Source organism: Lutra lutra, chromosome 15 (assembly GCF_902655055.1).
Source record: "Lutra lutra chromosome 15, mLutLut1.2, whole genome shotgun sequence".
NCBI classification, from domain to species: Eukaryota; Metazoa; Chordata; class Mammalia; order Carnivora; family Mustelidae; genus Lutra; species Lutra lutra.
Window position 1 is genome coordinate 42,062,818 of NC_062292.1, and position 23,931 is coordinate 42,086,748.

At 51.2% G+C, this 23,931-nt stretch overlaps 1 protein-coding gene across 1 annotated transcript in view; it reads right to left on the minus strand.

Moving 5' to 3' along the window:
* The window catches only part of SYT2 (synaptotagmin 2), a 109,384-nt gene extending 100,441 nt beyond the window's left edge, over positions 1–8,943 (minus strand). Inside the window, exon 1 of the mRNA XM_047705453.1 lies at positions 8,720–8,943. The gene's annotated coding sequence lies outside the window, so the exon portion shown is untranslated. The remainder of the gene's footprint in view (positions 1–8,719) is intronic.
* Positions 8,944–23,931: the final 14,988 nt, after the last annotated feature.

A 23,931-nucleotide genomic window follows, 5' to 3' on the forward strand; every position in this document is an offset into this window, starting at 1 on the left:
CCCTCAGTGCCCAAGCCACAAAAGCCACAGAAGAGCCACGAAGACTGCCCATCCTTCTTGAGGCAGGAGCAGTTACCTCTTGGCCTCTCAGATCAGGGTGCTGACTCTTCATTACAACAGGCGGGTGCCCAGGCGACACAGCCCGTAATGCGGGATCCAGCTCGCAGCCTCTCTGTGGCTGCGGGACTGCGTACACTGACCCCCAGATTCACCTGGCAGGAGGCGGCAAAGGATGTATTTTATAAGAGGAAATAGAACTCCGCAGCAGGAGAGATACGGTTAGAAACAAAGAACTTCCTCACTCTAGGGGGTTACCATTAAGGACTGATTTTACTTCCCACCAGATAGCCCTTGGAGGGCCTGTCCAATAAGGAGTTCTAGGCGCCCTATACAAGATAGGCAACAGGAAGCCTAAAGGTTACTTCTACAGGGGGCTGACATCCAGGTTTCCTCTGCATCCCCAGAGCTGTGTGGACAGAACCAGTGTCCAGACTCCACCAGCATGACCAGTTCCAGAGAGAGCCCTGTGAATACCAGTCTGTAGTGGGCATCTATCTATGGTCTAGCCTGATTGCCCCCCACCCACACACAGTCCAGCCTGACCAGCCCCATCCACAGTGTGCAGTCTGGGGAAGTAGGGCGGTGGCAGGGGGAGGTTTTTTTGTTTGTTTTTTTTAAGATTTTTTACTTATTTGACAGAGAGACAGTGAGAGAGGGAACACAGGCAGGGAGAGCAGCAGAGGGAGAGGGAGAAGCAGGCTCTCCACGGAGCAAGGAGCTGGATGCAAGTCTCGATCCCAGGACCTGGGATCATGACCTGAGCCGAAGGCAAACGCTTAACAGACTGAGCCACCCAGATGCCCTCCCCGTTTTTTTCCCAGCAGCAGCAGCTCTTTATTGGGGGGGGGGGCGCACCCAAGCCTGATCTGTCTGTTGACTCAGCCCCCCACTAGCAGTGTGACCCTGGGGACATTCCCCTTTCTGAGACTCACAAAGAGGGTGAGAAATCATATGCTCTAAAACAAGAAGGGCTTTGTGCGTCCTCATTTCTTCACAAAGAACATTAAAAAGATGAGCACTTGAGAGTCAAGATTTAATAAAACTATGTAATCTTTACTCCTCCATCAAAGAAATTCTTAAGTGAAACCAGCATTTATGTGTTTCTTATTTAGCAGGCGTGTGGTGGGGAAGAGTGCGGCGGACACAACAGTTTGGGGCTCTGCCGTGATCCGCACTACGGTACCAGGAGTTCAACCCCTGGCCTCGGGACCGTCACTGCCACCATATTACAAATGGCAGATCACCTTACGATTACGCGGAAAATAGCTTTGACCTTATGGCTCCCCCTGAACAATTCTCGGGGACCCTCAGAGGTCCACAGCCCACAGTTTTGAGAACTGCTGTCCTAGGACATCTCGTGTTCTCGTCCCATGGGCTATATCCCTTGTGCAATACTATCGCCATTTTCAAATGAGAACCTGAAGCTCAGTCCAAGTCGCTTCCCTGGGAAGACACAGGCAGGACAGGGCAAGTGCAGTGTCTGTTATGCCCTGCAAAACTCACAGCTGTGGGGCACTGACCCAGGGGGTGTCGGGCATCACCTTTCTGCCTTGCCCATCACCTGTCTTCCCCAGCCCTTGGCGCGCTCACCATCTATATCCCTGGGGAAGCCTGAGGACACCTGCCGGCCTCTGCAGTGGTGAGGACCTAGCTTTTGCTACAGTCTGTCCCCCCTGGGCACCTCTGTCACTCTTGTACCAGAAGGACACCTGCCAGGGCTGGGGATCAAGGTCTCTCCGGGAAGCCTCAAACTCTGGGGGCCTGAGCTGTCTGCCCATCGCAGGCTCAGCCCTCACTACTCCCCTGCCTCCTAGAGCAGCTGCCAGCATCAGGCATCAAAGAGCTAATCCAATTTCTCTGTGTGCTTCCCCACTCGCCTCCTGCAAAGCCAGGATTGATCTGGAACCAGGGCAGCCTTATTAAAGTGATGCCTTTTCCTCCTCACGGGAGAGTCAGACTGGGAGAGGGAGCCCTCTTGCCTTCTCTCAATTAACTCCAAGTGTCTTGCTGACCGCAACCCCACCTTGCCGCCACCCTGTGCTTCCTGGGGCTTAATTCTAACTCACCTTGGCTCCTAGTGATGAGGTTGGGTTTCAGCCCCCAGGTCTGCTTCCGTAGGATCCCAGAGCACTAAAATGCTAGCTTCCTGTTCATCCTCTGTACACTCCTCAGACAGGGTGGAAACACGGGAACGCAATGGTTCTGGCATCTATTCTCTGACCCCATCACTTGGCCCATGACTTTGGTCCATGGCGGTTGGCACAATAAGGGATCCATGGCTAACAATGAAAATGGGGAGCCAAGGAGCCCCAAGGAGGACAGAGATAAAGGACCATGTGTTTGCGTAATATGCTTTTCTCCAAAAAAACACAGAAAATGAGAGACAAAGAGGGTCCCTTGAGACCACGATGCAGGGCCCGTGCCCAGGACCCCCTCATGCCACCTGTCAAGCTCTCCTCCTCTCCAGGAGGGAGGCAGGGGATGAAGTTGAGGTGGAGCAGAAAGACATCAGAAAGGAATTCCTTTCCATAAAGACCATAAAAGCTGCTTCCCCAATCACTTGGGGGAACAGGAAGCTAAAGGAGCATGTTGAAGGCCCAGGTGAGTCTCCTTGATTCGACCACAGTCACCTCTTGCCATCTGCAGGGGACCCAGCCTGGTCTCCCCTCTAGGTCATGTCCTCCATGCCCCACCCCCATGCTCTGTCCAAGAGGACCCCCCATCCCATTCCTCCATTCATTTCTGTTTCCTCAGCTCCCTAGTGCCAAGCTCCTCATTATAACCACTTACACTCAATATTAAGATGTATGCCATGGTAATGGGTGACTGCCACCTCCAACTGCAAAATTCTCTAATTGCTAAATTCCAGAGCTACCACTTCAACCCAATTATCAGATGCCCTGCCAGGGGTTTCAAAGGCCTGAGGACTCCCTGTCCCACCCAGAGACACCTGGGTCTCCCTGACTCCCCCGCTCAGCCTCTGCTCCACCCTAGTCCCAGGCTGTCCAGTGATGAGCCCCTTGGGGTTCTCAGTCTCTCTGCAGAAATAGGAAGGGCACAAGGCTCCAAGGACCGAGGGAAATCTGGTCCTTGCAGGCAACTATCCTGGGGTTGGGGAGCTCTGGGAGCCCAGGCTCCTTACACCCAGCCATCACAAATGCTCCTGGCTACAGAGCACTACTCTGAGGGCTGGGGGGCACCCAGCAGAGGAGAGGGAGCCCCATGCTGTCTGCCTTTGGGGAAACCCCAGGCCAACGGACAATACGCGGTTATTCAGCCCTAGAGCCTTTTCTAGAACAGGTGCTTAGTCCATCTGAACTGGAAGTGGAAGGGAAAGGAGGAAAGCGGGAAATCAGGAACAGTGTGCTCTGGCTCAGCCACTGCTTGGACTCTAGCTGCCGCTACACAAGAGGGTTGAGTGCTGGGCTGTTAAGTCCATGGGGATCTTGACTTCTCAAGCCTGGACTTTCTGAAGAAAAGGGGCAGTCAGATACCAACCAGACACGAGCATCTCTGCCCGTGCCTGGGTCCTCTGGGCTTCAGAGAAGACTTGACCAAGCTGGGACTTGCTGAAGATGCCAGCACCCCATTCAGAGAAGGCCGCCTGAGGCTGGGGGCAGAGTCCCCGGGTGCCCCGGCATTTGCTCTGCTCCTTCGGCCGGGGCTCCTCCCTCCTCGCTTCAGAGCAGGTGCTCCTGAAGATGCCAAATTCCTCACAGGGAGTCCCAGAGAAACCCAAGACTGGAGAGGGAGAGCTGATTCCCTTTCTCCAAGGGATCAATCCCTAATTTTGTAAAAGCCTGCTACGTGATTTCAATGACTGGTCCCCTGCTTATACTCAGAGCATTAATGACCCGGGGGACCCCTGTCCATGTGGGCAGGCTCCATACTCTAGATGGAGCTGGTGAGAAGGAAGAGGGGAGGCTCCTGGGGGAGGAAAAGTTCTGACCGATCAGCTACAGCAGCCTGGAAAGACACCCCCCCTCCCCAGAGTGCCCACATTCTGGGTTTGAGACCTGGCTCTGGCCTCCATGGTGGGAGATTTTAAACCAGTCACGCAACTTCTCTGGGCCTTTGCCTCTTTGTTGGAAGTGGGACTGTGATGTCTGCTCGAGACCTCTGTGGTCCTGAGGCCCGCAGGGATGGGAGGCGGAAAAGCGCTATCATAGAAGGAGAAACAAAGAGGGGAGCTTGAGACAGGAGCGGGCGGGGGGGGGGGGGGGGGGGGGGGGCTGGAGAGCCAAGTGCTGCCTACACCCAAAGCTGGAGTGCCAAGGCCGGACAAAAACGGTCAGAAGGCGGGGCTCTCCCGACTTTACAAGAGCAGGGCTGTCCTCTCCTTTTCTTGCCCCAGGCCTGCAACTTGGGAGCTGCCTGGCAGCTCCCACCCCTCCAAGCATCAGTGGCTATGATAACAGACAGAGCAACTCCCAGCCTCCTTCCCTAAGGAGCCAAACTCCCCATCCAGGGCATTCAGTCCTGCGGTCTGCTGACCCGCCAGGTGGGGAGGTCTGTCCTAGTCCGGAAATTATCCAGGGAGGAAGGTTTAGAACATCTCTTGCATACTACATATTTGGGGCACCCTTCCTGATGTTTAATTTTAGACCCCCCTGCCAAAGCACAGACCTCTGCATGTGTCTGCTGGGTGGGGAGAGAGGGGGCTAACAGCTAGGTGCTCTATGCTCTCGACTCAGCAGGACTGCTCATGTCTCTCTAGGCCCAGAATCAAAGGGACCCTAGTTCCTACCCTGAACTATCAGTTCCTGGGAGGAAAATGAAAGACTGCTGGGACAAATCCTTCCCAGAAATTAAGCTTTGACAACATAGGGCCTCGTCGGGCATAAAGAACTGCGTGAAAATCAGAGGAAGAAAATTCTGGAATGGCCACCAAAGTAGTTATAGCAGTTCCTTCCTTTGAGTTTTTAAGATTAACAGAGGTGGAGAGTGTTCTGAGAGATTCTGGGCTGCAGGCAGGGAAAGGGCTAGGAGGGCCAGCAGGCAACAGGACAACAGTGGAACACATTTGCCAGGCTTTCACCAGCTGCTAGACGCTGCTCTAACCCTTTCCAGGAATTCACGCATTTTGCCTTGGCCGAAAACCGCCCAGGTCAGATTCAGGTTTTATCTCCACTCATAGACAGGCAGACTGAGAAAGAAACTGAGAAACTAAGAATTTGATCAACTTGCCCCAAGTCAGAGGGAGGGGCAGAACCAGGAGGAACCCAGGCAATCTGGCTGGAGGCACAACACCATCTCCACAACTTGACCTCTCACCGGTGGAACCATGGTATTGGTCACAGGCTCCCTGTCCTCATGAGAACCCAGGAGCAGATCCTGGCGTCTCTACCTTGGTTCCTCTGACCTAGTGGAGGACGAATAAGCAACTCGTGGCATGGAGGAAATTTAGAATTGTATCTATCCACAGCACCACATGAACAGGTTATCATTTACTGGATGCTTCCTACCTTGTGGGATAATATATTGTTATATTATTGTCGGATTTACAGATGAAGCCTTCCAGACATGGTCAGGTGACCCCACGGCACAGTCTCGAGGCATCCTGTACATCTCCCTAACAGATGTCACAGTTATGATGAATTATTTATGTAATAATCTGCTTAATCCTGTATGTTACTCACTAGATGGTAAGTGCCATGAGGGCAGGAACCAGGCCTGTTTTGTTCCCAGCTGAGTCTCCATGGACTAGCAAACCCCCTGGTACACAGCAGACTCTCGTAAGCTAATAGTTGAATGAGTGTAGAAACTGATCCTCAAGAGTAGCTAAGCAACTTGTCTAGGCCTGTGGCATGCAAAATCCACAGCACCCAGGGCTTCTGTCAGTTCACTGCTGTATCCAGTGACTAGAACGATGCACATAGTAGGCGCTCACACAGCAGGTGCTCACTAGTAAATAAGTCGCATGAATGAATGAACAAAGTCACACGCTGTGTAATTAGTAGCCCTGGGATGATGGACCCAAACCTGTTGGGTTTGCTGCTTCCTTTGTTAACCGCTACCCTGTCCTGAGTAAACATCCTCTACTGTTCCCTCTGGCTTGCCATTCCAGTTCCCAGAAATCATCTCCCTCACTCTGGACTTTGTGTCTCGCTCAAACAAAGCAGATCCAGCTTCAGCTAGAACCCAGACCAGGAAAGCCCAAATCCCAAAGGTAAACAAAAAAATAAGTCTACCCTCCAGGGTCTCTGACTATCCCCAAGGATGCTTCTGTCCGAGGAAGGGGAGGACGAGCCACTCTCCCAGCCCACTGAGCCTCAACTTCCTCCCCCTCCATCCTCTGTCCTATCCTTCCCACGCCCTGGATCCCAGAGCACTGCTGGCCTTCTATCCGCTCTCCTGACAGGGCTCCACAGACTCCACAGGGTCGGCAGGAAGAGACAGGAGACTCCACTGAGAATGGACAGAGTCCAGGTAGAGGCACAAAGGTGGCGGGAGATCAGGCTTGCTGGGGCTGGGGAATACTGGCTCAGGGGGAGCAGGGAAGAGGCTTCTCCAGCCATATCCACAGCCCACCGGCCCACAGTTCCCTGCAGGGCCAGGGACATTTCTGTCACTCCTGCACAGCAGCTGACTGAGAGTGAAAGGGAGAATGACCTCTGATCCCCTTCTCCTAGGGACAACCGGCCAGGTCTCTGTGATTCTGGAAGTAGGACACTTATATCTGCCTTCCCCTTTTTCAGCTTTCCAGAGTTCCCCAGCTCCTCCTTGGGCAAGGCATGGAGAGCGGGCCAGGGTCAAGCCCAAGAGGTCCCCAGAAGAAGCAAGTCCCCGCAGGAGTCTCCTAGAGGGTGAAGCCAGGGTCTGTCTGAGCGCCAGGCAGGACAGAGGCTGGCAGCACCCCAGAGCAGCCCAGGACTGAGGGATGAGCTGGTACCAGTCATTCCCAGGGGCATGGGGAAGAGAAGCAGACTTGGGGCTGGGCTCCCTGGCCCAGGTCTCAGTTTGCCTGCTGTGGACCCCTGACGCTGACTCACCCCTGGGGCCCTGACACAGGCCACAGCCGGTAGTGGCTGCCAGGGACGCACGCCAGGCACGCACGTCCCACTGCATCAGAGCCTCCCCATCCCTCCCACCTGCCCCTCTGGCCCCATCTTAGGGCATGGCTCTTCTTTTGGCTCCTCTGGTGGGCACAGAGATAGTTCTAGCAGCCCAAAATCTGCACTTTGACCTAAGCAGGGGAAGAGAACTGGAAGATTAAGGGCTATCCTGCTTCTCGTGGTCACACAATCTGATGAAGGGCTTTGTTACCAAGGGCTGGATGACTCAGGTTGAGGATAATCTATTACACATGGGAGACCCCCTCAGGATGGCAGCAGGAGGAGGGGGAAGGGCACCCCCAGCTCTCTCCAGGTTAGACATGGCCCACCTTCCTGTCTTTCTGGGTACACAGAGCCTAAGGACTTCTCCATCCTTCCACCTACTCCATTCCAATCCGGGTCCACCCACCCCATCAGGCCTCTGCCCTTCTCCCCCCACACTGCCGCGCCACCCCCTCCTGGGCCACCTCCTGTGTCCTTGCACTCCTTTCTGCTGCCACAGGAGAAAGCAGCCAGAACACTTACTTCTCTACCTCAACAGTGAATGGGGGGAGAATGCTGCAGAGGGCGCGATGGGACTTTGGAGGCCCCCACACACACCATGGGCTGGGGGTGTCCGGAAGGCACCTGTGGAATGCAACAACGGAAGGGTAGAAAGGAGAAAGGAGGGGGTATTGGGTTAATGGGGTAGGAGATAGGTAAATCATCTACCCTTTTAGTTAAAAAAATAAAGCCCCTGTGTCCTGAGAGAGAGGTAGGGGGGTGAACAGAGACAGGGGAAGGGGGGGACCCCAAATGGGGAAGGTAAATGAAGGAGTCCAGAAAAACGGGGTGGGATTGTCTGCACTTTCTGGGCCTAGGTCTGGGAGCCCAGCCCTGGGAGGAGGGCTGAAGCAGGGACGGGACGTCCTAGGTCGTGCTGAGTCATGAGATTTGGAGAGAGACTAGGGGTGCTTCCATCCCCCTCTCGCGTCCCTGTCCCAGTTCCTCTCGACCCTCACTTCCGGATAGTCCCTGGAGTCTGTCCCCCGCCCTCCCGCAGCCCCCCGCCCTCTCCTTGCCTCCTAGAGCCCGCAAACCCGCCCTGCCCCTCCCACGACGGCGGGGCCGGGGGTCCCTGAAGCGCGAGGCGTGGGCGAAGGAAGCTGCGTTGGGAGACGGCCGCGAAGGGCAGGGGGCGGGCGAGACGCGGGGCGGGGGGCGTCCAGGAGACAGGGCGGGAGCCGCGGGGACCCAGAGCTCCGGGGACGTCGGCCCGCCGCTCCGCTCTGCACCTCATTCTCCCCCCACCCGAGCCCAGGGAGGAAAGCTGCTCCTTCCTCCCGCCCCAAGCCCGCAGAGCCGCGGACTCCTCGCCCCTCGGGTCCAGCTTCCGCAAACGAACCTCCCACCCGCACGCGTCCAAACTGCCTCCGAAGGAAGGACGGTGCGGGCGCGCGGCCCCCTTGGCGTCGAACTTCCCGGACCCCACCCCCCACCCCTGCCGGAAGCCCCCTCGACCCACCGAGTGGCCCCTCCGCTCAGTAGCGGAAAACCCGCCCGGGGAAGAGAAACTTTGGAGGGGGGAGTCGGTGCCCCCCCACGGGCGCGGGGGACGGACTTACCCGGAGCGGCCAGGCAGGAGGGATCCCGGGACCCCGAAGTGAGGGGGCGGCGGGCTGCAAGGGCGCCGCGCTAGCCACGGCGCAGAGGGGCGTCCGTTCCCCCGGGGCCCGGAGTCCCCGCTCCGCCCCGGCCCCAACTCGGTGCGAAGTGCCTTTGCCGCAAGACTTGCTGAGCTTGGCAGTCTGCGCCCAAGCGGCGGCGGGAGGCGGCTGACGGATGGGCAAGCGCGGCGAGCGCTGCAGTGAGGGGAGGAGACGCGGCCGCGGGGGGCGGGGCCGGCGGGGCGGGACAGGCCGGGGCGGGGCGGGGGCGGACCTGCCCTGCGGGGCCCCGGCCGATGCGCGCCCCCGCCTCCCGCTCAAGGTCACGGCTGCGGCTCGGGGTCCGAGAGAGTCGGACCGGGACCCTGGCGTCCTTGTCCCCACCCGCGAAGGGCTGTCACTCTTGAGCCAGCTCCCTCTCCCAACCCCCGAAACCCACCGCAGCTCAAGGCTCCATTATTGGCTTCAGGAGCCCATGTAGCCATTTGGGATCTCTGAGCCCCTCCCCCCCCCATCTGGTTCTCCAAGTTAAGGCCACCTGGAGAGTAGGGGCTTCTGAGCCTAAGGGGTTGATCACCAAGAAGGGGATGCTTGGGAGAAGTTATAGGTGGAGAATAGGGTGGGTGGGGGGAGAGAAAGCACGGGGAGGGGCCAAGGAAAGGTGGGAGGAGAGGGAGGATCTGGAAGGAGGTGGAAAGGAAAAGAGGAAACTCCCATTTATTAAATGACATGGTTTCCATGCTGGAAATCCATGCTGGTTTCTTAATGCTTAAGACATCCCTTTAAGGTAGGGTCACGAGTAGTGTGTAGTGAGGAAACAGCCTCTGTATGGTCCTTTGGGCAAGAAGCCACAGACACACAGTCGGGGGTGGCATGGAAGAGCCTGGGGAGAAGAGTTGTGAGGACAAGGTGGAGCCTTCCTCACCTGCCCAGGAGCCCGAGCCAGGGCCAGGGGTGGGCAGCAGGACTTGCTTATGGCACAATTTGAATATTCACTTTAACTCTTGTGGAGTCAACTTTTTTTTTTTTTTAAGATTTTATTTATTCATTTGACAGAGAGAGAGAGAGCACAAGTAGGCAGAGAGGCAGGCAGAGAGAGAGAGGGAAGCAGGCTCCCCGCAGAGCAGAGAGCCCAATGCGGGGCTCGATCCCAGGACCGTGAGATCATGACCTGAGCGGAAGGCAGAGGCTTAACCCATGGAGCCACCCAGGCACCCCTGGAGTCAACATTTATAATAGGACATGAGCACCCTGCCTCTCCTCTCCCGTGGATACTGGGAGAGGCTCCCATCCAGATCTGACCTGACATCAGTCCTCAATCCCTAGTGACCCAGTGAAAGACTAGCTGAAGGACTGCAAGAGGAAATGGGATTTCAGGCTTGGGGGCAGGGAGGGAAGCAGCACCGAAGGGGGCTTCTTCAGATCACTTTGCTGGTAATGTCAGGTAGAACATGGAGACCATGCCCAGCCACCTTGCCTCAAAGCAAGGGGCCAGGGCTGCCACTCAGTGGCTCTCACAAAAGAGGTGATGAAGGTCTTTAGGCAGTCCTAAATGAGACTGAAGCCGTGCCTGCCATCCCCGGAGGCTCAGAGGTCATCCCCACTCCCCTGCAGGGCATCTGCTGCAAGGGGCAGAGGAGGAAGTTGGGAGTTGAGTCTGAATCTATGAGGGACTGAACCAGACTAGTAAGTCATCCAGTGGTCCTCAGAGGACACTCAGTCCCACCCTCAGCCAGGAGCATCCCAGAACTTGTTGCTCACCAGAAGGGCTCGGTGTGCTCCTCCATGACAATGAATCTGCAGGACATTCATTGGGGAGGAGGCCAAAGAGAGCTGCAGCCTCCTCACACAGACCCCAGCCAAGCTAACTGTTCCCACTCATGGGCCACCCTTGTCTCACCTTGTAACCCATCTGCTGCCCCCAAGTTCTCCTAAATCCACCTGGGAGCCTGGGGTGGAGGGGTAGAAGAAGCCAGCCCGCCTTTCCAGACTATAATTTAGAGAGTCAGTGCTGCAATCAATTTGGTTAAATGAAAAATGTGGTGTCCCTAGCTATGGCCTTAATGTTCTTTTAATTCATCAGGACCAGCAGTCTCTTGAGTTATAAACCTAATCAGGAGCTCAGCCTCCCTCACGCTTATTCCCCCCAGGCTTCAGCTGGAAAAGGAAAGAATGGAAAAGACATCCATCCCCTCCACACCCAGCCAATTAGCCAGTACTTTTCTTTCTTTCTTTTTTTTTTTTTTTTAAGTACTTTACTTTTCAACCGTTGGTCCTTGTAAAAAGACAAGCCCTTGGAAGTCTTAGACCCGCCATCCCTGACTTGCGTCAGGGACCACCCAGGTAACTTGCGTCAGGGACCATCCTGGTAACTGACCTCTTTGGCTCCTTACCATATCCCATCGCACCCATGGCGATGCTGGGGAGACAGGGTTGCCCGACTAATCCCAAGCATTTTCCAGGGAGGAAGAGTCTGTAACTCCCTGGCTACAGGTGGTTTCAACACTTTCCACTGAACAGTGCTGCCTGGAGGTTTCATTTTTCTGGTTTTCCATAGGGAGCAGAGAGGACAGGGCAGGGAAGTGCACCATCACCCCCATCGCACCTCTCCTGGGTGGGGGACCCAGCTTCCCTGCGCCCTCCCCAGTGGGTGGCTTATCTTCAGCTTAAATAACCCCGTCCTGCTCCCCTCTCACCACCACCACTAGCACTTGCACTTCCTCACACTTGGATTGGATTCCCTTCATTCTGGTGAGGTCTTTGTCTCCACGAAGCTTTCCAAAGCTCTGCTTGTCATCAGAGCAAATAGAAAAGAGCCGGAGACAGGCCAGCCGGCCTTACCGCAGGCCCGGCCAGCCAGCTCCTGTTTCCTGCTTTCTCTTCTCACGAATGCCAACACTAACACCTCCCCCCCCCCCCCCCCCCCCCCCCGCTATTCCCATCCTCCCCCCTGCACACGCCTGCGTTTGTCCTCTGGAGCAGTTTCTATTCCTGACAACTAAGCAAACAAGGATTAAACTCTCCACTGAAGAAGCAACACCTGCTTTACCGATGGGCATTGAGAAAACAGTTGTAAAAACTTCCTTAGAGGGGCGCCTGGGTGGCTCAGTGGGTTAAAGCCTCTGCCTTCAGCTCCGGTCGTGATCCCAGGGTCCTGGGATCAAGCCCCACATCGGGCTCTCTGCTCAGCAGGGAGCCTGCCTCCCCCTCTCTCTGTGTCTGCCTCTCTACCTACTTGTGATCTCTGGCTGTCAAATAAATAAATAAAATCTTAAAAAAACTTACTTAGATGCAAGTCCTGTCAGCAAAGATCTTGGTTTTCATCTTCTGATCTGAGTTTGGGGACATGCCAACTGCAACTGTATTTTAAAGTTTACTTAAATTAATATATTTCATACCAAAATCCACTGAACTTTCAGATATTGCCTAGAAATGGTTTTAATCCAGAAGACACTAATTCATTAGATGGGGAGGAAAAAATAAAGAAACATGAATAAAGTTAAATATCCTACAACCCAGGGCAGTGATGACCCCAGCGTGATTTCTGTCCCAGCAAAAATGAGCTCCTCCAAGGAATACTTGACCTGTAAGAGCATTCTGGAACTGTGGGTGAAACTAAAGACTTCAGTGTTTCTGTTTATCCTAAGCTGGTGTGTGGGGCTGAATAGGAAAATTTCCCTGCGGCAGAAGTCAGCCAGATTTTGAGACATCAGGAGTGCAGTAGGGGGCGAGATAGGAGATGACTCCTGAATTGAGTGTGTGTGTATGTGTGTGTGTAATAATATCAGTCTGGAGTTCTTGATTTTTATTTTTTTAACAATTTTATTTATTTGGCAGAGAGAGAGCACAAGCTGGGGAGAGAGGCAAAGAGAGAGGGAGAAGCAGACACCCCACTGAGCAGGGAGCCAGACATGGGGTTTCAACCCCAGGACCCTGGGATCATGACCTGTGTCAAAGGCAGACGCTTAACCGACTGAGCCACCCAGGCACCACTGGAGTTCTGTGATTTTTTAAATGCAATAATAATAATTTCTTATTTGGAAAGAAAAAAAAAGTATACATGCTACACAATATCTTAGGTCTAAATTAAAAATAACCCCTGGTTGGGGGTGCCTGGGTGGCTCAGTGGGTTAAGCCTCTGCCTTCAGCTCAGGTCATGATCTCAGGGTCCTGGGATGGAGCCCAGCATTGGGCTCTTTGCTCAGCGGGGAGACTGCTTCCCCCCCTTCTCTCTCTGCCTGTCTCTCTGCCTACTTGTGATCTCTATCAAAAAAATAAATAAAATCTTTAAAAAAAAACACATTAAAAAAAAAAAACAAACAACCCCTGGCCTCCAAAAGGCCAGTGAAAGCCAGCTCCTCCAGGAAGCTGATTAAGTGAACTGTAATTAATTATTCCCCATGCAAGGAACAAAACAATAAGTAAAATGGAGTCAAATAAAACTCTTAAATACAACAGAATGAGGAGGAGGGTGAAGGGGGACTTCCTATCTATAATTTTACACTCCTATAGGGGAAGCATTCTAATGTTTTCTGGACCATATTGGGCATATAAAAGAAATTCACAAAGTCACAAATAATAATCTCAGAATTTTATCAGATTCCAAGAACTAATTTATATCATGGGGACTTCATCTTTTTACATTCTTCTATCTCCTAATTTGTCTGGAAATTATTTTCTTTCTCAGAGAGAGTAATTTAGGGGCGCCTGGCTGGCTCAGTGAGAAAAGTGTGAGACTCAATCTTGGGGTCATTGGGTGTAGAGATTATTTAAATAAATAAAACTTTAAAGTTTTAAATAAATAAAGATTATTTAAATAAATAAAACAAAAGGATTAATAATTTTAACCACCAGAATAGACTGGTCCTCCTTCCTCAGGGAAGCACCTGTCACACAGCTTCGTGTCCTAGGTAAGTCAGTCTGAGCGTTTTTTCATTCCTCTAATAGAGGACATGGTTCTTCTGGATTAGTCTGCCCAATGTCCAAACTGTCTCCTTCTCCAGCCACTTCCCCTCGCACTTGCACTTTTAGTGAATCCAAAAAGAAGCAGGAGATGGTACGCACAGAGATGTGCTTGCTTTCTGGAATGTGAAGAATGAGTGGCTCAGAACTAGAGATCATACAAGGGAAGGATGTCTTTTCTTCCCAGGGAGTGAACATGGACTTTGAAGCTACCCATCACTGGGGCACCTGGCTGGCTAAGTCGGGAGAGCATGTGACTCGACCTTGGGGACAGCAGTAGGAGCCCCACATTGGGGATAGAGTTTACTTTGAGGAATAAAAAAAACCTTAAACCAAAACTAAAGCTACCTGTCATCGAGGGGACGGAAAACAAGTCAGTTGAAACACTTTCTGAATCATTAACCCTGGCCCTTTAATGTTCCCTTGTCCATTAAAACCCTCCAGGGACGCCTGGGTGGCTCAGTTGGTTAAGCAGCTGCCTTCGGCTCAGGTCATGATCCCAGCGTCCTGGGATCGAGTCCCGCATCGGGCTCCTTGCTTGGCAGGGAGCCTACTTCTCCCTCTGCCTCTGCCTGCCATTCTGTCTGCCTGCGCTCGCTCTCTCTCCCTCTCTCTTTGACAAAAAAAAAAAAAAAAAAAAAAATCTTAAAAAACAAAACAAAACAAAAAACCCTCCATAAACTGGGGTGCCTGGGTGGCTCAGTGGGTTAAGCCGCTGCCTTTGGTTCAGGCCCCTCAGGGTCCTGGGATCGGTCCTGGGATCGAGCCCCACGTCGGACTCTCTACTCGGTGGAGAGCCTTCTTCCCCCCCCCGCCTGCCTCTCTGCCTCCTTGTGATCTCTGTCAAATAAATAAATAAAATCTTTAAAAAAAAAAAAAAAACCTCCATAAACTGAGGTTGTATCGCAGATGTGCCGTTGGTGTGTGCCCTAGCTGTGGAAGGGAAGCATCAGAAGCCAGATCAGAGGACATCTGGGGAAGAAGCTCTAGGAAGGATATGCTCCTTGCTTGGGGGTCCCAGGGCCATCTGCCAACTTCCTCTCCTCTCGGTCTTAGGTGTAAATCTGGAGCAAAATCTCATAAACTGCAGACTCATTGACTCATGTCATCATCCCCCTAGTCACAAAGTTTTACCACCACCAAGGATATTGTCTGCCAGGCACTGTGCTAGGGTCTGGCAACATGGAGGTGAGTACCAAAGGAGTTCAGAGCCTAGTTAGGGAGGACGGGCAGGGAAATAAACAGCCACAGTGCAGGGAGTGAGACATGCGCGCCAGAAGAGTGTACAGTGTATGGAATGGAGGCGGTAAGAGCCACCAACTCCACAGGGTGGGAGGGCGAGAACTAATGGCAGGCTTCCCTGATGCAAGAACCTTCAGCTGCCTTCAGAGGAAGGGCTGGTTGTCCAGGTGGGCGATGAAGGGGAAGGCGCTCCAGGCAGACACACCTGCCTGGTTAAAGAAGGTACCGCGCTCACTGCAGATCTTCGAAGTCCAAGTCAGGAAGCTGGGACCTTGGGCACATTTCTTAACATCTCTAAAGCCTCCATTTCTTTCTCTGTTGGAGCCTTCGCCACCTACCTTAAGGCATTGTTGTGAAGATCAAATAATGTAAAAGCGGGGTCTTAATAAAAGATAGTGACTATTATTCTGCTTAAGGAAATGGAAATCGCTCCCCAGGGGCTATGGAGTGAGGGGTGGCTCTGGGGAATCAGGAAAGATCAGGGGGGCAAAAGCAACATCAAGATGGCTCCGGCAGATCAGACTGTCTGGATTTTCTTCAGAGGCCACAGAAACTGTGAAGGAACACAAGAAGCGCAGGGCCAGTTTTATGTTTTGGAAGAACCACTCACTAGGGGGTAGGTTTGGAGATCCTGTAAGGTCCTTTCCCCTGCTGGCTTCTCAAAAGAGGCGATATGGAAAGCGGTCACCAGTTGGGCTTCTGGATCCCAGTTGCCAGGATTCAAATCTCAACTCGCCTCTCACAAGCCCTCAGGCAAGTTAGGTGACTTCACAGAGATGGGCTTATAGGATTAGTTAACTGAGGGGATCCAGCTCCTGGCACTGTACCAGACACCCTAGTAAGCACTCAACAGTAATTATTGCTTCTGGCGCTAGGAGGCAGCAAAGAGGCGTCTCCTTGTTGGCCCCAGAGCACCTGAGTAACTCCCAGGGAACTTCACTAAGTCTAGAAGCCAGCTCCGCTAGGGGAAGGTTGGAAAAGGACCCAGAACTCTGAGCCTGCCCCCCGCCCCCTAGGGAGCCATGTTAGGTACCAGCTCCTGTCTGGACGGAAGAGGGCTCTGTGTGTGTGCAGCTAAGCCCCACAGGCAGCGCAGGCCTGCTGGGTCTTGCGTGGGGCTTAGGAGCCACTGACCACAGCTTCTGGCCCCTCAAGGGCAGCTGATCTCGGGGCAGGTCCTCTTTCCAGTTAGGCCAGTCACTTGGAGACTCTCCATACTTATGCTTATGCAACTTTTATCACTAAAGGTCTTGGTTTTCTCGTACTGACTTGGTCTCATTGCCAGGAACACAATAAATCTGCCTGACCTCAGTCCCAACTAAGGGGACGTGGCTACTGGTGGGAGGAGTTGCTGGAGGGGAGCTGAGGGGAGCCACTATCCACCCCCAGGAAGCCCCTGAGGGCAGGGTCCCTGCACACGGGCCTGTATGCCGCTGGCACCCTGCACCCCGAGGCCGCAGATACCGGGATGTTAATGAGGCAGCTGAACACCCAAACCAGTTTAGGAAAGAGAAGAATGTTCACTCACTCCTCTAAAAATAAGGCTTCTATAAGCCTCAGCCTACTGGTCGTGGGAAGGAGAAAACCCGCAGCATTGAAGGGCGGCAGCAGGTTTGCTGGGGAATTTTAGGAAGGGCTGATTGCTTTGGAGAGCCAGAGGCTAAACTCAAGAGAGCTTCTATCTTGTTTTTATGGGTCCAGACCCTGGAAGTAGGCTATCTGGGTTAGAATCCTGGCTCCTCTATGTACCAGTTAGATGGCCTTCAGTCTTAACCTAAGTTCCAGTTTCTCATCTGTAAAATGGGTATGATAGTGCCAACCGCACTGGGATGTTGTAAAGACTAAATTACTTTATATATGCAAAGTGCTCAGAAAAATGCCTGGCACATACTAAGGGCTGGGTTGGCCTTTATTATTACATGGCATTTCTTTGCCCAAAATGTCTTCTTCCTCAGCTTGCCCCAGATGTACATCTTGTTCTGGTCACATTGTGAATCCTTGCAGGTGCTAAGCAGACTCATGGGACCACTTCCCTCCTTCTCCACTCACACAGCAGAGTGCGTGTATCCAAGTGTCCCACTCTTAGGTAAGACCTACTCCTACTCAGACGCTGGAACAATTTGCTGTCCCTGTTTGACTACCTTAGGTGGTGCTCTAGGTAGCTGTTGTTAAACCAAACTTGGGTGAGGGAGGGAGGAATGATGTCCCTGGGGATCTTGTAAACCAGTCTTAATTTTTTAAAAAAGATTTTGTCAGAGAGAGCACAAACGGAGGGATCCCCACTGAACAAGAAGCTGGATGTGGGACTCAATCCCAGGACCCCAGGATCATGACCTGAGCTGAAGGCAGACACTTAACCGACTGAGCCACCCAGGTGTTCTAACCAGTCTTCATTTTATTTTTTCAAAAGATTTTATTTGACAGAGATCACAAGTAGGCAGAGAGGCAGGCAGAGAGAGAGGAGGAAGCAGGCTCCCCACTGAGTAGAGAGCCCGATGCAGGGCTTGATCCCAGGACCCCGAGATTATGAGCTGAGCCGAAGGCAGAGGCTTAACCCACTGAGCCACCCAGACGCCCCAACCAGTCTTCATTTTAAATGTGCTAAGCCTTCGTCCTCTGCAAGGCCAGTTTGGTAAGGACATAGTTCAAGTGTCAACTTTTCACTTTTCCAAAGCCTTGCTCTCCTCTGGCTCCATCACAATTATGCATGCCCACTAGAGAAGAAACTGTTCACATAGAGATCTACGCTAAAGTTGGAGCTCCTCGGGTGCAATGTCCATGTTCTACCCACCCTGAGTCTATAAAACTTAGTGCAGGGCTAAGAATATAGGAGGTGCTCAGTATGCTGGGCACATGACTAGGATATCCAGCGGTTTAGGAATTTGCTCTGCCTTAGGTGGAATGAGGACCCCAAGCCTGGGCTTCGATCTTAAGTCTACAACTCAAAGCTCTTTCTAAACAGCGAGTTAGACAAAGAACTGAACTTTGTAAAGGGGTTAACATCGTATTAGTCTGTGTCTGAAGGCAGGTTACAGAAAAGCAAAGATAAGAATGATCTTGAGTGTCTAAGCCTACCATGGCCTCCCCTCCAGTGGGCTCCATACCAGCTCTGGGAACCGGGTAGGAAAACAGCCCAATCCTGGTCCTCTGCTGCCCTCTTGTGTTGCTTATTAAGTAAGAGACGTTCCTGTAGGCTTGTCCTGAGGTCCCGGGCAAACACCCACTTTCCTCCCCAGTAAATCACGCCGCCCCGCCCCAGGGCAGCAGTGTATTAGAGCATTAATAGTAGAAGCAAGAAAGAGAACTGTGATTGCCATTAGTTCAGCTAGGAAATAGACCGCTATCTTCCTGGGCAAAAAGGTATAGGAATCCTGAATGTCCCTCCTTCAAAGGATCTGGATGTGGAGCAAAAGAAATACTGATGTGCTCCCTATTCCAAATTTTTTTTTTTTTTAAGATTTTACTTATTTATTTGACAGAGATCACAAGTAGGCAGAGAGGCAGGGAGAGAGAGATGGGGAAGCAGGCTCCCTGCTGAGCAGAGAGCCCAATTCGGGGCTCAATCCCAGGACCCTGGGATCATGACCTGAGCTGAAGGCAGAGGCTTTAACCCACTGAGCCACCCAGGTGCCCTCCTATTTCAAATTCTAAAGCTAACAATTAAGGGCACAATTTTGCATCAAAATCCCACCACCCACCCATACCCAGAGGGAAATATTACTACTTCTTTTTTTTTTTTTTTAAGATGTTTGGTTGTCTTTTTTTTTTTAATTTTATTGACAGAGATCACAAGTAGGCAGAGAGAGGAGGACGCAGGCTCCCTGCTGAGCAGAGAGCCTGATTGGGGACTTGATCCCAGAATCCTGGGATCATGACCTGAGCCGAAGGCAGAGGCTTTAACCCACTGAGCCACCCAGGAGCCCCTACTTCGTTTCTGTTAGCAGGATTAACTAATAGATGTAAAACCCCGAAGAATACTATCTGGCCATTTGTGTTGTATAAGCATTTTATTTATTTATTTAGATTTTTATTTGAGAGAGAGCACGCGCCCAAGCAGGCAGAGCAGCAGGCAGAGGGAGAGGAAGGATCAGGCTCTCCACCCAGCAGGGAGCCCCATGCAAGGCTGGATCCCAGGTCCCCAGAATCATGACCACCCAGGTGCCCTTATATAAGCATTTTAAAAAAGAACTTAGGAATGTGGTAGAGGTCACAGCACAGTGGAAAAAGCAGGAGTCACGTATTAGCAAGATATGGGTTTGAGGTCTGGCTCAGCAACTGGCTTCAAGCCTCATACAAATTCTATCCGTATTCTAGCTCAGTGCAAATCCTACACTCCCCAACTTCCTCAGTACTCAGTCTATCACCACCCAGCAGAGATAATGACCAGCTCCTACATCTGCTTCCTCCAGGACCCAGCCACTACGGATTCATAGAAAGCCCTCCATTATACATGTCAGTTTTGTTATGGCCCAACGAGGGTGGCCCTGAGGAAGACACAGGCTTCCAATCAGCTCACCTCACTCCTCTGATCAGGCCAGCCTCTCTCTGGGGTTTTCCCTTATATCCCAATCCCTGAACCAAGAGGACCTTTATTCCTAATCTCTACCTGTCCCATTTTCCCTTGGATTTATGAATTTATTCAAAAACCAAAGTCGGGGGGGGGGGGTCTGTGCAAGAAAGGACTGGAGCCTTAACTCCTATTAAAAATAGCCTAATTTGTTTCCCTTTTGGTCAATTCTAAAGGGGACAAACCTACATCAACATGGCAGGAAGATCCATGGCGTTTATGGCAACCAAGTAGCGCTCCCTGGTGGCCAAGCCTGGAGCGACAGCCAGGGTTGCCTCTAGTAGTGGCTCCTTCAGGGACATGCATCCATGTATAGACAAGGAAGTCTGAGAGCTTTCATATCCCGCCACACTTTTCAGATTTTATTTAACAAAGAGCACAAGTAGGCACAGAGGCAGGCAGTGAGAGAGGGAGAAGCAGGCTCCCCGCTGAGCAGGGAGCCCGATGCAGGGCTTGATCCCAGGACCCTGGGATCATGACCTGAGCCAAAGGCAGCTGCCTAATCAAGAGAGCGCCCACACTGACTTATTCCTTCTTCAGACTCTCCTCTGCTTTGGTTTCTGGACACCACTTCCCCTGGATTCAGTAAGAAGCCCCACTCTAAGCTGCCTATTCCCCCCTTGAAGAATTTCTCTGGGTGGGGTGACGAGGTGGGACAGCAACAAAGAGATCATAACAGGGGCGCCTGGGTGGCTCAGCGGGTTAAAGCCTCTGCCTTCGGCTCAGGCCATGATCCCAGGGTCCTGGGATCGAGCCCCACATCGGGCTCTCTGCTCAGCAGGGAGCCTGCTTCCTCTCTCTCTCTCTGCCTGCCTCTCTGCCTACTTGTAATCTCTGTCAAATAAATAAATAAAATCTTTAAAAAAAAAAAAAGAGATCATAACAGCCTGGACACTCCCACCTGCCATGCTCAGTCATCTTGCAAGGCATACACAAGTTTGAGAGGCCTGTGCCCATGACCTGCCTCCGCTCATGAAACTAACTGCCTGAGGAGACACACAGGTCTCTGGCAGGGCCAGCACTCTCATGGGACACACGTTATGGACCGTGTTCTGTCAGGAAAACGAAACTTGTTGAGGGCATTTTGCCCATTCAGGAGTGGCCACTTCAAGGCTAGTGATGGCTGCTGGATCATGTCATCTCTAGAAAATAAAAAGCCTCTCACAACCATAGTCACAACAGAACAAATGGCCCACTGGGGACTACGACCTCGGTCATACTTGCCCACTCCTCGCCTACTGTCTGGAGACAAGAGGAAGGTGGGGGCTGGGGCAGAGGGTGAAGTGGGGTCACCAATGCCAGGAGCCAATATGCTGAGTCCTTTGAGACTCAAAGAGCCCCAGACCAGAAACCAACAAACCACACTGAGGGATTGGTTCTTCCAGATCAGTCTCCTCACATTCCTAAGCCCACCTGACCTAGGACTGGCTTGCTTTAGTTTTCACACCTGTGAAATAGGGATACTTGCTACCTTCACCTTGAGACGTCACCCTAAGGAACAGTGACCATGACAGGGACTCCGTTAGCATTAAAGGAACAGAATTGTCTGTGCGCTAAGTGGTCAGCGCGTAGGGCCAGCTCCAGAGGCTACAGGTTATCTCTAACAACAGCCTCCTCCGAGCGGCTAAGAAAGCCTCACAAGAGCTGGACCAAGTCTAGCTTAAGCTAAGCTTGTTGTACTTTCTGTAAAAGGCACTGGTGGTCTTGGCCTGTAGAGTGCTGGTAATTTGCTCCCTTCTGATCACCTGTGGAGCCGCATTTGCTCCTCATCCTATACTAGTTCATCTGTGCAAGTAATTATGTTCTCATTATTACACAACCAATGAAATGTGTGAAAAGAACCTGTATAAAAACTAGATTGGGGGAGTCAGTAGAGCACGTGACTGGCTGACTCAGTAGAGCATGTGACTCTCTACCTCAGGGTTGTGAGTTCGAGTCCCACATTAGGCATACAAGTGACATGAATATTGAGATGCTTATAAAACTTGCTATTAAATTAGATTTAGGTCAAACTATAGATTGGAGAAATGAGTAAATTATCTAGAATCCTGAAGTCCAGTTCCTTCACAATGTCTAAATTCTTTGTGCATTTTAAAAGAAGTCCATGCTAGGGCTCCTGGCAGGCTCAGTCAGTGCAGCACGCCGACTCTTGATCTTGGGGTGCGGAATTTGAGCCCCATGTTAGAGTAGGGTTCACTTTTAAAAAGTTCAAGCTGAAAATCATAGATCATTCATTATGATTATTGTGAATGAAGGTCCCTTGCCTTCTTTTTTTTTTTAATCACCATTTTTTTTTTTTAAAGATTTTTATTTATTTATTTGACAGAGAGAGATCACAAGCAGGCAGAGAGGCAGGTAGAGAGAGAGGAGGAAGCAGGCTCCCTGCCGAGCAGAGAGCCCGATGCGGGCCTCGATCCCAGGACCCTGAGATCATGACCTGAGCCGAAGGCAGCGGCTTAACCCACTGAGCCACCCAGGCGCCCAGGTCCCTTGCCTTCTAACCATAATTTTCCTCACTTTTAGAGTTTATTAGTAAGCATATGTAGGATAACTATGCTGTATGGCCAGCTTAAATGTACAACTTTTTCACACTCAACTGACTTTTTAACTGTTAAACTACCCATCCCAATCATATGTAAAAGCGGCTTTTGTTTAAATTCCCACTAAAATTATGGTGAGAAACCACTGGCACGGGACAAGAGGAGGAGTCAGGGCTAGAACGTGCACTCCTGTCTAACTTTGAGTGGGGAGGAGACTGCTGGGAGCTGGATTTTTATTTTTTTATTTTTTGGAGAGGGTGCTTTTGGGCATTTATTTAAAAAAATAATAACTTTTGTTTCCCCAGAAAGGCAACTTTTTAATTTCTCTGTTTTTCCAACTTAGGGGAAACAAAGAATAGTCCTTTGGCCTCCACTCACCTGGAACAGATCAAATGACATCACAATTCCATCCCTCGATGGCAATGCAGCAGTTGTCCTGAAAATAAAAGACATGTCCAAACCCACCATGTCCCAGCCCTCCATTCTTTACAATTAACCCAGAGCCAGGACAGGGAGCTGGATGGCCTGTTGCTGGGTTCCATTCATACTGACAAAAATGTAAAGATCTATTCCTAAGTAAGCAATCATGATAACATGAAAACTTTACATAAATTTGGAAGACGTGAAATATACACTTTACAAATTAATTCTTTATACTTTCGAAATGGATTTACAACAGTATTACTTTACACAAGTTCCTACTTTATACAATATTTTGTTTAGGCAGCTTTTCAGTAACATTTCAATTACAAGTTAGTTACACATGGAACCTCTCAGAAAGTTGGGAAGACTGAGGAGCTACATGCAAGGGGCTGATGACAGGGGCAAAAGGTGTGAAGCCATCGCTCTGGTGCCCAAATAGGAGCTGAGAAAGACTCCGACTCTCATATGGGGCTAAATCAAGGCACTGGGATCTTCACTGTTTTCCTCAGCTCTTCTTCCCAACAGGTAAACTTTCATCAGAAGAGGACTGTGTTTTCTACATCAATATGGCAATGAAAGGCCTCTTAATATAGGTAGACACCTATCATAGACTAGCACAGATACTGAATGGTGATGGGTAATGACTCTTGAAGTATCTGTCGTTCAATTCTATCTCCTGTTACAGGTATATAATAGCATCTATAATCCATTCCAATCTGTGCTAAATCCATTCCAATCTGTGCTATATAGCAAGAAATCTAGGCAGGACTAAGCCCAGAACACCCAGGAGCACAAAATATCACTCAGTGCCTGATCCAAGCCTGAGGCAGGTCTTAATACAGTGCCAAATACCCAGCAAGATTATGAAAAAACAGAAGAGGCAGAAACCCATTACAAAAGGGCCTTCAGAGTTCAACAAAACGTACAATGCAACACCAAGTTTTACCCCCTTTCCAGGTAGGCCTCCACTTTGTTCTCACGGTTATCCTGCATAAATACCTGAAGGGTCAGGTTAATTTTAACAGCAAATTAAGTGAATCCCAGATACTTCTGTCAAAACGGAAGACCTAAAGTCTCAAGATCTTTATATAGCATTTTTTGAAGCTCTGTATGGCAGAATGAAGCACGGAAATGCAGGCTTTTACCAACTTCCACCATCATGGACAGCATCTCTGGCTTTAGGCTAACCTTGAAATAGAAGAAATAAGTTCCACCTCCCACGATGCTGAAATGAAATTGTGAAAATAAGTCTAACTCCTTTACAGCTAGTCTAAATTACACAACCTTTCTCCAGCCTAGAGCCTACATAAGAAACAAGCCCTTTCTTGAGTCCATGTAAGAAATCCTCTAGTCTGATTTGGAAGAAGGAAAAACAAAAACACAAGAGCTGGGCGCCTGGGTGGCTCAGTGGATTGAGCTGCTGCCTTCGGCTCAGG